We start from the raw sequence: 11,170 nt of genomic DNA on the forward strand, positions 1-11,170 counted from the left end.
CTTTCTTTCTTTCTTTCTTTCTTTCTTTCTTTCTTTCTTCCTTTCTTCCTTTCTTTCTTCCATATTCCAAAACTTTTCAGTACCATTATATACACTCTTCTCCTTCCTTCTGATCATTAAAAAAGAGGTATCCCTACTCCTTACTAAGGCTCATTAAGGCTCTAATTAAGTTCTTGTGTTCCATTTTTCCTGCCTCTTCCAGGATCTTAATTCAGTAGTCATCTCCCTCCCTCTGGCATTTCACTATCTCCCATACCACTGGCTTTTGTCTATCTACCTACAAGCATTCTTAGGCCTTCTTAATTTTAAAAAAAAGAAAGCCTTCTTTTGGCTCTTCTAGCCCACCTAGCTACTCTCCAATCTCTTTGTTCCTTTTTAGTGGTAAATCCCTGAAAAACTTGTCTCTACTTGATGCCTCTACGTCCTCATGACACATTCTCTTCCCAACCATTTGCAATATGTATTGCAGCCACATCACACTGCATAAAAAACTTTTTTTTTTTCTTTTTGGAGGCAGGAAGGCAGGGCAATCGGGGTTAAGTTGCTTGCCCAAGGTCACATGGCTAGTAAGCGTTAAGTGTCTGAGGCCAATTTGAACTCGGGTCCTGACTCCAGCACTGGTGCTCTATTTACTGCACCATCTAGCTGCCCCCAAAAACTTTTTTAAAGGTCTTTAATGACAATTTAATTGCCAAGTATAATGGCCATCCCTTCTTTCTATTCTTTTCTAACTATTCCATCCTATTAGCTATTCTTTCCTCTGTTAGCATAAGAAACACTACTCTATTTTGGTTCTTTGTCAATTTCTCTTGATTTCCTTCCCTGGTTCTTCATCATCTTCCTCACTTCTTAATGTGTTCCAAGGTTCTGTCCTTGACTGTCTTCTCTTCATTCTTTCTCTTGGCAGTCTCATTCCACTCCCATGGTTTCAAAGACCACATCTATGTAAGTAATTCCACTTCTCTATCTCCAGGGTTGACCTTTCTTCTAAATCTTGAACCACATTTCTATCTATAGGATATATCCATTGGAAGCTTAAACTCGCCATGTCTAAATTGAGCTCCTCTTCTTTCTCCTAAGTCTGTTCTTCCTTTTCCTTTCTCTATTTCTCTCTGTGGCATCGCCATTGACTTTTATACCATGTTCAAAGTGCTGTGTCTATCTGACTTTGCCTCTACCTCAGTTCTCATGTCCAGATTATTTTTGTTATTGCTGTTGTCAATCTTTCATTCTTGAAGAGGACCAATGATGTCAGGAGGACTGGGATGTCTTGACTTGCAAGTGGATTGGATTTAAGTGAGGCAGAACTATGCAAAGTCACGAGCCTCATTTTCTCCTCCAGAGCCAACCTATGAACAGGCCCCGTTGATCCTTCACAATATCTCCCCATTTGCCCCCTCTTCACTTCTCCCACTGCCACCATCTTAATAGAGACCTTCATAACCATCTTCCTAGACTGTTGCAATAACCTGCAATTCTGTCTCTTTTCTCCTCAATTCATCACTGCTGGATTAATCATCCTCATTCATGGGAGAGTCAGCATGGTATAGAGGAAAGGGCAATGAACTGGAAGTTGGAAAGACCTGGGTTCAAATCTTGCCAGAGATACACTTACTAGCTGTGTGACCCTAGACAAGTTATTAGCTTCTCTATTCCTCAGTTGCCTCATCTGTAAAATGAGGGGATTGCACTTGATGCCCTTCCAGGATGAAACCTGTGATCATATGGATCTAGTCATGTCAATTGTCTCTTCAGTATTCTTCCTATTGCATCGTAAAGAAATTTCATATTGCTTTTCCTAGTATTTTAGATTCCTGATAGTTTATAGGTCTCCTACCTGTCCTGTCATATTTGTAAAGCCAATCACAAACAGCTTTCCAGAGGACTGCTGCTGTGAACAGCTTTTAAGATTCTGATTACACAGTATAGTGAACCCTCTATTTATTCAATAACAAATCAGAGCAAAACATTCACAGAAAATCAAGGTACAGCATTCACAACAGCTTATTACTAAAATGGCCACAAAGTTTTCACCACAGTGGTCACAAAGTTTGAACAAGGTACATTCATTTAGTCAATCAATCATTCAATCAACTCGATCATTCAAACATCCAATAGGCAAAGTTCTGCACTCCACACTAAGTTAACTCAATAAGTCACTTATTCAGTCATCATTCACTATTCAATCTTCAGAAAATACACAGGCCCTCCACCCCTAGGTCACTAGTAGATTACAACTTCTCAGTTCCAAGTAAAGTCTTCTTTAAGCTTGACTCAGGGTGATCTCTCAGATTCCCTGGATCCCCTTCCATGGTCCTAGATCCTACCTGGAGTCAGTAAACTGTCACTTGGGTTCAAAAGCAGACAGCTCCCAGGTCTTTGTCCATGAACTCCTCTCCATGCACTTCCTGTTCCATGCTGTTCACAATATCCAGTTCACCTTAAATCCTTCACAATCTCTGTTCCCAGGAAGTCAAGGCTTAACAAAGCCACAAACAAGTTCATGAAAAGTACCAGCATCACAGGCATGCTTCCTCAGTCTTCGGCAGCTCCAGCTGGCCCCTTGGACATCTTCAGCAGCTCCCAGAAGCTCATCTGGCCCTTGGACTCAGTAGCTCCTCAGCAGAAGCTCTATCTGGTTACACACACATACACACACACACACACACACAGCATTAGCTCCTTCCTGTTTCAGCCAGCCCCTTTCTGTTACATCAGCAACAGGGGTTCATACCTTCTGTTTATTTAACAGAGGCTTGATTAATTACTAAGTGCAACTAAGCCTGTTACTTTTGCCAACACAAAGGGATCTTCCAATTCAAGTTACATTACCATTACAATATTAGATACTGCCCTCTCTCTTACCTCCCTCAAATGCCTTATGCTTTCCTGTCTCCCTGAATGTTTACACCACCCCCATGCCTAGAATATCCTTTTTTCATCATCTTTTGAATTCCTATTAAAGGAATTTGAATTGTTTGAATGTTGAACCTTTCAAAGCCCAGCTTATATGCCATCTTCTCCATGACCTGATTGCCCTGTTGCTAACAACTCCCCTCCCCCTGCTCTGCACCATCCCCCTAATCTCATATTACTTTCTAGTTCAGTTATTTAATGCATTTATTGAATAATGTGGATATTTATTACTTTTCTACATTGTAAACTCCATTAGAGAAGGAATATCTTGTTTTGTATTTTTCCTAGTGACTTGTGCAGTGTTCTATACATAGCAGGGTTAGGGATAAGGTAAATACCGAGCCTGCAATTTCATTAGTGTCTGGAACTATCTCTAGGTGAGTATATCTTTATCACCAATGCAAGTCAGCACTCTTCCTGCAACTTATAGTCTTAAGGATTGCCAGGAGCACTGAGAAGTTGAGTGACTTGTCCAGGGTCACATAGCCAGTATATACAATAGCTTAATAAATAAATTCTTAATAAAAGAATATGAGTCCACTAGTAGGCCACAGGACTTTCTTTCTCCCCTTCCTCACTCCTTCTCCCCTACCCCTAACTTTACTTAGAACAGTTTCAATTACCCACAGACTACTGGGCAAATGCCTGCATGAGGATAGTAGATGGCTTGGCCATGGGGTCTACAACAGGGTGTCCTGGAGAATGAGCCTGTAACAGACCCCATCTGAATACTGTCGGGACATTCTCCAAGGGTAATGAATTCATGAGCAAATGTGACCTCCAGAGAATAGGAGCTTTCCAGTAGGCATTAGTGACTCTTTTAATTGTGCATTTTATTGTTTCTTTTCCTAGCAATGTGCAACGGTCAGGTCCATTAGCAACAGAGCAAGCAAGAATAAATAGACTCTATCCTCCAAAGAGTAACTCTGCCAGGAGCTTGAGCTTATAGTCTTTCCAGAGACTTTGAGAAGCTTTCAAGAGAACATTTCATTCCAAGGACTACTTTCATCTCCAATAGTCTCAAGTTTCATCATGAAGAGTGTAATTTTTGCCTGAGAATATTAGCTCCAGCTACCTAGCACATTATTCAAATCAAAGCAAAGCAATAAACATTTATTAAGAGCCTACTGTGTGCTAAGCACTGGGGATGCAAAAAGAGACAGAAGACAGCTCCTGAGGCCCTTTGGAAGCTCACAATCTAATGAGGGAGACAATATGCACAAAAATATATACGAAGAGAGCTATGTGTGGGATAAATAGGGAATAATTAAAAGAGAGAAGACACTAGAATTTTTTTTTTTGCTTTTTTGGAGGGGCAGTTGGGGTTAAGTGACTTGCCCAAGGTCACACGGCTAGTAAGTGTTAAGTGTCTGAGGCCGGATTTGAACTCAGGTTCTCCTGACTTCAGGGCTGGTGCTCTATTCACTACATCACATAGCCACCCCTGAAGGCACTAGAAGTAAGAGAAGTTGAGGAAGGGTTCTTGTAGAAGGTGGGATTTTAGTTGGAACTTGAAGCCATAGGAGGGAGAACATTCCAGGAATGGAGGACAGTCAGAGAGAATGCCCAGAGCCAAGATGGAGTGTCTTGCTCATGGTACAACTAGGAGCCCAGGTCACTGAATCAAAGCACAAGGTATAAGAAGACTGGAAATATTGGATGGGATTAGGTTATGAAGGACTTTGAATGCAAAATGGGGAATTTGTGTTTGCTCCTAGTGGCAATATGAAAACACTGCAGTTTTTTCTGCGTTTTAAATCACTGACTGGAAGATAGATTGGAGTGGGGAGAGACTTGGGGCGGGCAGATCCACCAGCAGGGTACTGCAATAATCCAGGTTCATGGTGATAGGTCTGCACCAGAGTGATAACAGTATCAAAATATCCCAGAGATGTTGCAAAGGTGAGCTGTGACAACTATCCAACTATGTGATCCAGGGCAAATCATGTCAGTTCCCTGGACTTCAGTTTCCTCATCTGTGAAATAAGAGGGGTTAGAGTCAAAGACTTTTAAGATCCTTGACAACTCTACATTGAACATATTAGACCCATTTTACAGATAAGAAAATGGATACCCAAGGAAATTAAATGACACAATCAAGGTCACACAGCTAGTTAGTTAGTGACAGAACAGGTACTAGAACCCAGGTTTTCTGACTCCCATTCGTTCTTTTGTCTACTGTATCATATTACCTCTCAAAAAACAATCCCTGGTGAAATCTTGTAAGATGTCTCTTATGGGAAGATGACTCCTATGAACTCTATTCTGATGAAAGTATGAAGAAGTCATATTGTGTTCAGTTCATGATGACCTTTTATAACTTCTTGGCTTTACTCCCTAACCCCCAGCCTACATCAGGTCTATTTTATCTCAAGTTCCAGTTGTCCCAAGGTTTGGGGTTTATCCTTTCTGGTTTGATACCCTGGGACTTTGTTATTGCCATAAGGATTCTTCACTACCACCCCATTGCTCCTCCTCCCTTCCCCCAGCCCCACAGAAAAGAAAAAAGAAAAGAAAAATTCAAGTTCTCTATGCTGTATAAAGTAATGGTTCAAAATAGTAAGCTAATTTGAAACCGATCCCTCTGATATGCTAATAGGAAATGGCTAAAGGAACCCAGGTAGGAGCTACAGTGTAAAGGGTGCTAACCCTGGAGTCAGGAAGACTTATCTTCTTAAGTTCAAATCTGGCCTCAGACACTTATTACCTGTGTGACTCTAGGTCAGTTACTTAACCCTGGTGGCCTCAGTTTCCTCATCTGTAAAATGAGCTGAAGAAGAAGTAGCAAACCACTCCAGTATCTTTGCCAAGAAAACCCCAGATAGGGTCATGAACAACAGCAACAAAGGATCCAAGCCCTACTTCCCAGGACACACCTTCCTAATTTTACAAAGCCTTTTTCTCTTCCCTCCCACCCCCACCCAGTCTACCCCTATCCCCATACAACTATTTTAATAGTAAGTGGCCTTCCCCTTCCCTTCAATCATCATACACTTATTTATCACTTACTCTATGCTACAGAATAAAGAAAGGCAAAAGTAGTGCCTGCCTTCAAGGAGCTTACTTTCTCATTAGGAAGACAACACGAATATAAATAGATCAATATAAAATTCACGGAAAAGAAGAAATTAGAGTAGAGGGCAAGGTTTCAGTGACTTGAGACCCCAGAAAATGCCTCTTGCTGAAGGTGACATTTCGGTTGAAGTTCAAAAGGCAGATGCCAAGAAGTGGTAAGGATTCAGACATGCTCCCTTTCTGGCTTTACATGGGAAGGAACAATTCCTTCTCATTCTCATTCTTTTCCACTCAGTCCAGAGTGTATTCCCATGGTTCCATCTTTAGGATTAAAGATACCATTCTAGTTAAAATGGAGAATGATTACAAAGATGGTAATTATGACAATCCAAGTATTCATATAGAATCCCACCCATCACCCTGTCTCAGCATAGAATTCCCCTTTGCTGTTTCTGAAATACTGGATGGAAGAATCATGGCTAAATCCATAAACTAAACCCAAGAATCTTCACTTTTTTGAGAATCTCAATAGAGTATATGAACTTTTAAAAATAATGCCCTGCATTTGTATTTATTTCTCTTTATATCTGTTCTGCATATGCTCGTTTATGTAACTAGATTATGCAGTGCAGAGTATTGAACCTAGAGTCAGGAAGACCTGAGTTCAAATGTGGCCTCAGACACTTACTGCATGTATGACCTTGGGTAAGTCATTTAATCTTTGTTTGCCTTAGTTTCCTCATCTGGAAAATGGGAATAATAATAGCATCTCTCTCTCCAAAGTTGTTGGAAGGATTAAATGAGATAATATTTGTCTTAAAGCATAGGAACTATCACATAGTGGGCACTTAATAAATACTAGTTCTCTTCTCCCTCCATTGTTCTTATCTCTCTTTCCCTCCACTGCCATGCACATTCCTTGGAAGTAATGTTTGTTTACTTCTTGTATTTGCATCCCCAGCCCCCTAATACGGTATCTAGCACATGGCAAGTACTAAATGAACGATTTTGGGTTGATTGATTATCCAACAACTGATTCTCTTGGTGGGGATTCCTGTCAGATTGATGGAGGAGATACTTTGAAGCTGACAGGACCTTGTAGTATCACTCAAGTAGACAGCCAGTTACTTTAATAAGACACAGGGCCAGTATTCACCCTGGGAGAATATGTAGTTTAGGATAGGAAAGCAGTAAAAATGGGGGTTGGTTTTGAAGACTTGTAAACCCTGCCATCCCTTCCTCTGTGCCTGCTGACCTTTTTCTCACTTCCCGTATCCCTGGAAGATGATAGATTGCCTGCCCTCCCACTATATGACTAATTGCTTCAGATTATCTGGCAGTCATTGGCTCTTGGGCCCAGAGAGGTTAATGGGGGCCTTTGACTTCATTTTTGCTGTTGTTAATTTGCTTGTTTTTGGTTTTAGCCAGTAGACAAAGAAGTGGTTTGGTTCAATTGGTTAAATGCAGCTCCTTTACTAGGGGAAAGGGAAGTTCTGACTTGTGCTTGAGGTGCTGGGGAAGGCCACAACCAATCTTAGAAGGAATCTCTTTCCAGGGTTTCAGCCTCCTGAAAATAAAGAATCCATATACAGTACGAATATCAGAGTCACATTGTGTTACTCTCCAGTTCTGAGCCCTTTGGCACTTGGAAGGTAAGATTTAAGATGTGGGTATGAAGTGTATTCTGGACCTTTACTGCTGATTTTCCAGGAATCTTCAGGGGAGTCATCCAGGGTATCTTGCCCTAAGAAAAAGTGTAATAAACCCCAATATATGAGTAAGCAATTTGCAAGTAGTTTTTGAATGTCTATTATGTGCAAAGTGCTATTCTTATCATAGTTGATGAGATAGGCTGTCCAGAGTAATACTTTCCAAAGCCACTTCTCTTGGGGGCATCTATACTAAAGATGAGATAAAGGCTATCATGGGTAATCTCCTGTACTTAATTTATGGATCCATCTTTCCTTTCCTAGCTTACAAAAGTACAGCTTAAAAAAATAATTTGGTGCCAGGGATTTTAAAAAATAGATGCAGGTTCTTGCATATACAACACTACCTAGACCAGAGAAATAAGAGGAGGCCATTACGTTTAATTCTAAAGTTTCTTCTTGCAACCTAGAATCTTTGGAAAGACAGGAATTCGTCATTGTTCTTTGGGGGGAGGAAGCAGAGTCCTTAGGGAAGGGTGAAGCTGGGATTTGGGGGGATCGTGGTTTTCGATACAGGCTGTGGGCAAGCTATATTCATCGGAGAATACTTTGTTAATGTTGCTATTTGTCCTTCTTTCCTTGAAGAGGAGCAATGACATTATGAAAGTGTTGTCTAGATAGGCCATGAATTGGATATAAGTGAGGCAGAGGTGCCCAAAGTCATCAGCCTCACTCTGTCCTCCAGTCATCAAAGTCCATTGGCCAGACAAAGGTCCAGGTGACTGGTGATGGCCCAGAATGTAGTGTGTGACCTTGGCCTTTCTAAATTAATGTCTTTCTTGGGTCTCAGTTTTTCTCAGGTCCAGACTACTCAATGATTAAAGGTTAGGTAAGAGTAGAGACAAAAGATGGTTCAATTTATCATCACAAAGATATCAATCTAGGAGGCAGAGACCCTCAGGGTTTCTGGCCAAAATGGAAAATAATTATTAATTACACTTATTCCAAAACCATGGGTTCTCAAAGTGAGTGATACCACCCATGGGGGGCACTGGAATGATGGGGGGGCAGTAGTAGCTTTGGGTGCAATTGGGAGGCATTGAATAAAAATAAGGGGGTGGTAGAAACATAAAGAAAGAAGAGAAGAAAATTTAGAAAAACTGTTCATACCTGTTTGATCTGTTGTATAACAGAGTTAGAGTCATAGTAATTACATAATTTTCCAAATAACCACACAAAATGCAAGTTGTAACCAATCAGTGGTCAAGTCTGTCGACAGGTCTTAACAAGGAAGTGTTGGCAGGCAAGCCTGTCTGGCATTATTAGGAAGTCCAGCATGCATCAGTAGGAATATGTGTGTGTAATGACTTGTTTACAATATGATACTATACAGGTACATGATGCAATATTGCATCATCAAAATTTCAATACAAGAAAAACCCACTGATTTACAAGAAATTATTAAATTTAAGATGCATCATTTCAAAAAAATATTTTTTGAAATGACACAATTTTTAAAAAAAACATTTTAAAGGGTTTTAAAAAAGTAGATTTTCAGGAGAGAGCTGAGTAATTTTTTTTAAAGGGTCAGTAATCTAAATAAATTTGGGAACCTCTTAATTATCAAAAACTAAACAATGAGCCATAGAGACTTGGGTTATGCTATTATTGGCCAGTCAATGAAAGCCAGAGTGATTTGGGTTTAAAGATATAGTCAAGTAGTTTCATTTAAAACACAATGAGCTTCATAAAAGCTTGTCTTTTTATAACTATTTTTCAAGAAATCAACAATGAAAACTACACAGGACAAAAAGTAAATTTTCTCACCTTGAAAAGAATAATAAAAATCAAAGAAGGAGGAGGAGGAGGAAGGAGATGAAGAAAGAGGAGAAGGAGAAAAAGAAGGAGGAATTGAACAGCAACTTTCTTAGGCCAATGAGTGTTGGGGGATGGAGTTAGCCCAGAGGGGGCCTTAATTAGTGTCCAGTGCTTTAGCCAAGACCACAAAGCAAGTCAGTTGGCAAAAACAGTCCCTACCCTCAAGGAGCTCCCATTCTAATGAGGGAGACAGCATGTATGAACTAAGTTTGAACAAGATCTATACCAAGTAGATGGAAGGTGTGATCTACCCCATACCCAATTAATGTAGAAGATCCAGGTATCTTGATTGAATGAATCAATCAAGAATAAATTAGACATGAGGGAAATCCTTAATAAATCTAAAAGGATCATAAGGTCATTTGGGTCATTAGATGAATTCAAACAACACAAAGGCACTATCTTGAGATTGTTTGAAGAAGATAAAGTCCTACACTTAGGTTACATATAAAAACAGCAAGGACAGCTAGGTGGCACAGTGGATAGACCACTGAGCTTGGAATTCAGAAGTATCATCTTCCTGAGCACAAATCTGACCTCAGATACTCAGTAGCTGTGTGACCCTGGGCAAGTCATGTAACCCTGTTTGTCTCAGTTTCCTCATCTGTAAAATGAGCCGGAGAAGGAAATGGTAAACCACTTTAGTATATTTGCCAAGAAAACCCCAAGTGCGGTCATGAAGAATTGGACACAACTGAAAAATGACTGAACAAAAAAAAAACCAGCAAGCTATTTCAGTGTCAGTCAATCAAGTGTGAATGTTCTATACATTCAGGAAATAAGGATTCCAGTCTCTTCTAGCAATAGCTCTTGGAGGGCGGAGAGGAAAGTGCTTTCTTTTCTTTTCTTTTCTTTCCTTTCCTTTCCTTTCCTTTTCTTTTCTTTTTTTTCTCTTCTTTCCTTTCCTTTCCTTCCCCTTCCCTGTTGACAAGGTGACCAAACAGATTATATGGGAACTTCTAGGTGCTTCTACAATCCAGATGAGAGTAAAGAGAGACATGCTAAGGGCCAACAGAAAGTTTATTGAAAGGTTGGAAGTTCTGGTGGTTCTGCTGCACAAGTGTTGGTAGCAGTGTTTCCTAGAGCTGGTAGCAGGGTCTGGTCCAGAGCATCAGTGGCTGACAGCAGCATCCAAATCAAGAGCTGAGAGACACACTGAAGAAAGGAAGTCTTTTATCTATCCTTCTATCTATCTATCTATCTATCTATCTATCTATCTATCTATCTATCTATCTATCTATCTATCTATCATCTATCTGTCTGTCTGTCTGTCTATCTATCTATCTATCACCTATCATCTATCTATCTATCTATCATCTATCTGTCTGTCTGTCTGTCTATCTATCTATCTATCTATCTATCTATCATCTATCCATCTATCTATCTATCAATCATCTATCATCTATCTATCTATCTGTCTATCTATCTATCATCTATCATCTATCTATCTATCTATCTATCATCTATCATCTATCTATCTATCTATCTATCTATCTATCTATCTATCTATCTATCTATCTATCTATCATCTATCATCTATCTATCTGTCTATCTGTCTATCTGTCTATCTATCTATCATCTATCTATCTGTCTGTCTGTCTGTCTATCTATCTATCTATCATCTATCTATTTATCTATCATCTATCATCTATCTATCTATCTATCATCTATCTATCTATCTATCTATCTATCTATCTATCTATCATCTATCT

Source organism: Petaurus breviceps, unplaced genomic scaffold, assembly GCF_028583685.1.
Source record: "Petaurus breviceps papuanus isolate PSGF00001 unplaced genomic scaffold, PetGlider_PUasm1.0 189, whole genome shotgun sequence".
In the NCBI taxonomy this organism is placed as follows: domain Eukaryota; kingdom Metazoa; phylum Chordata; class Mammalia; order Diprotodontia; family Petauridae; genus Petaurus; species Petaurus breviceps.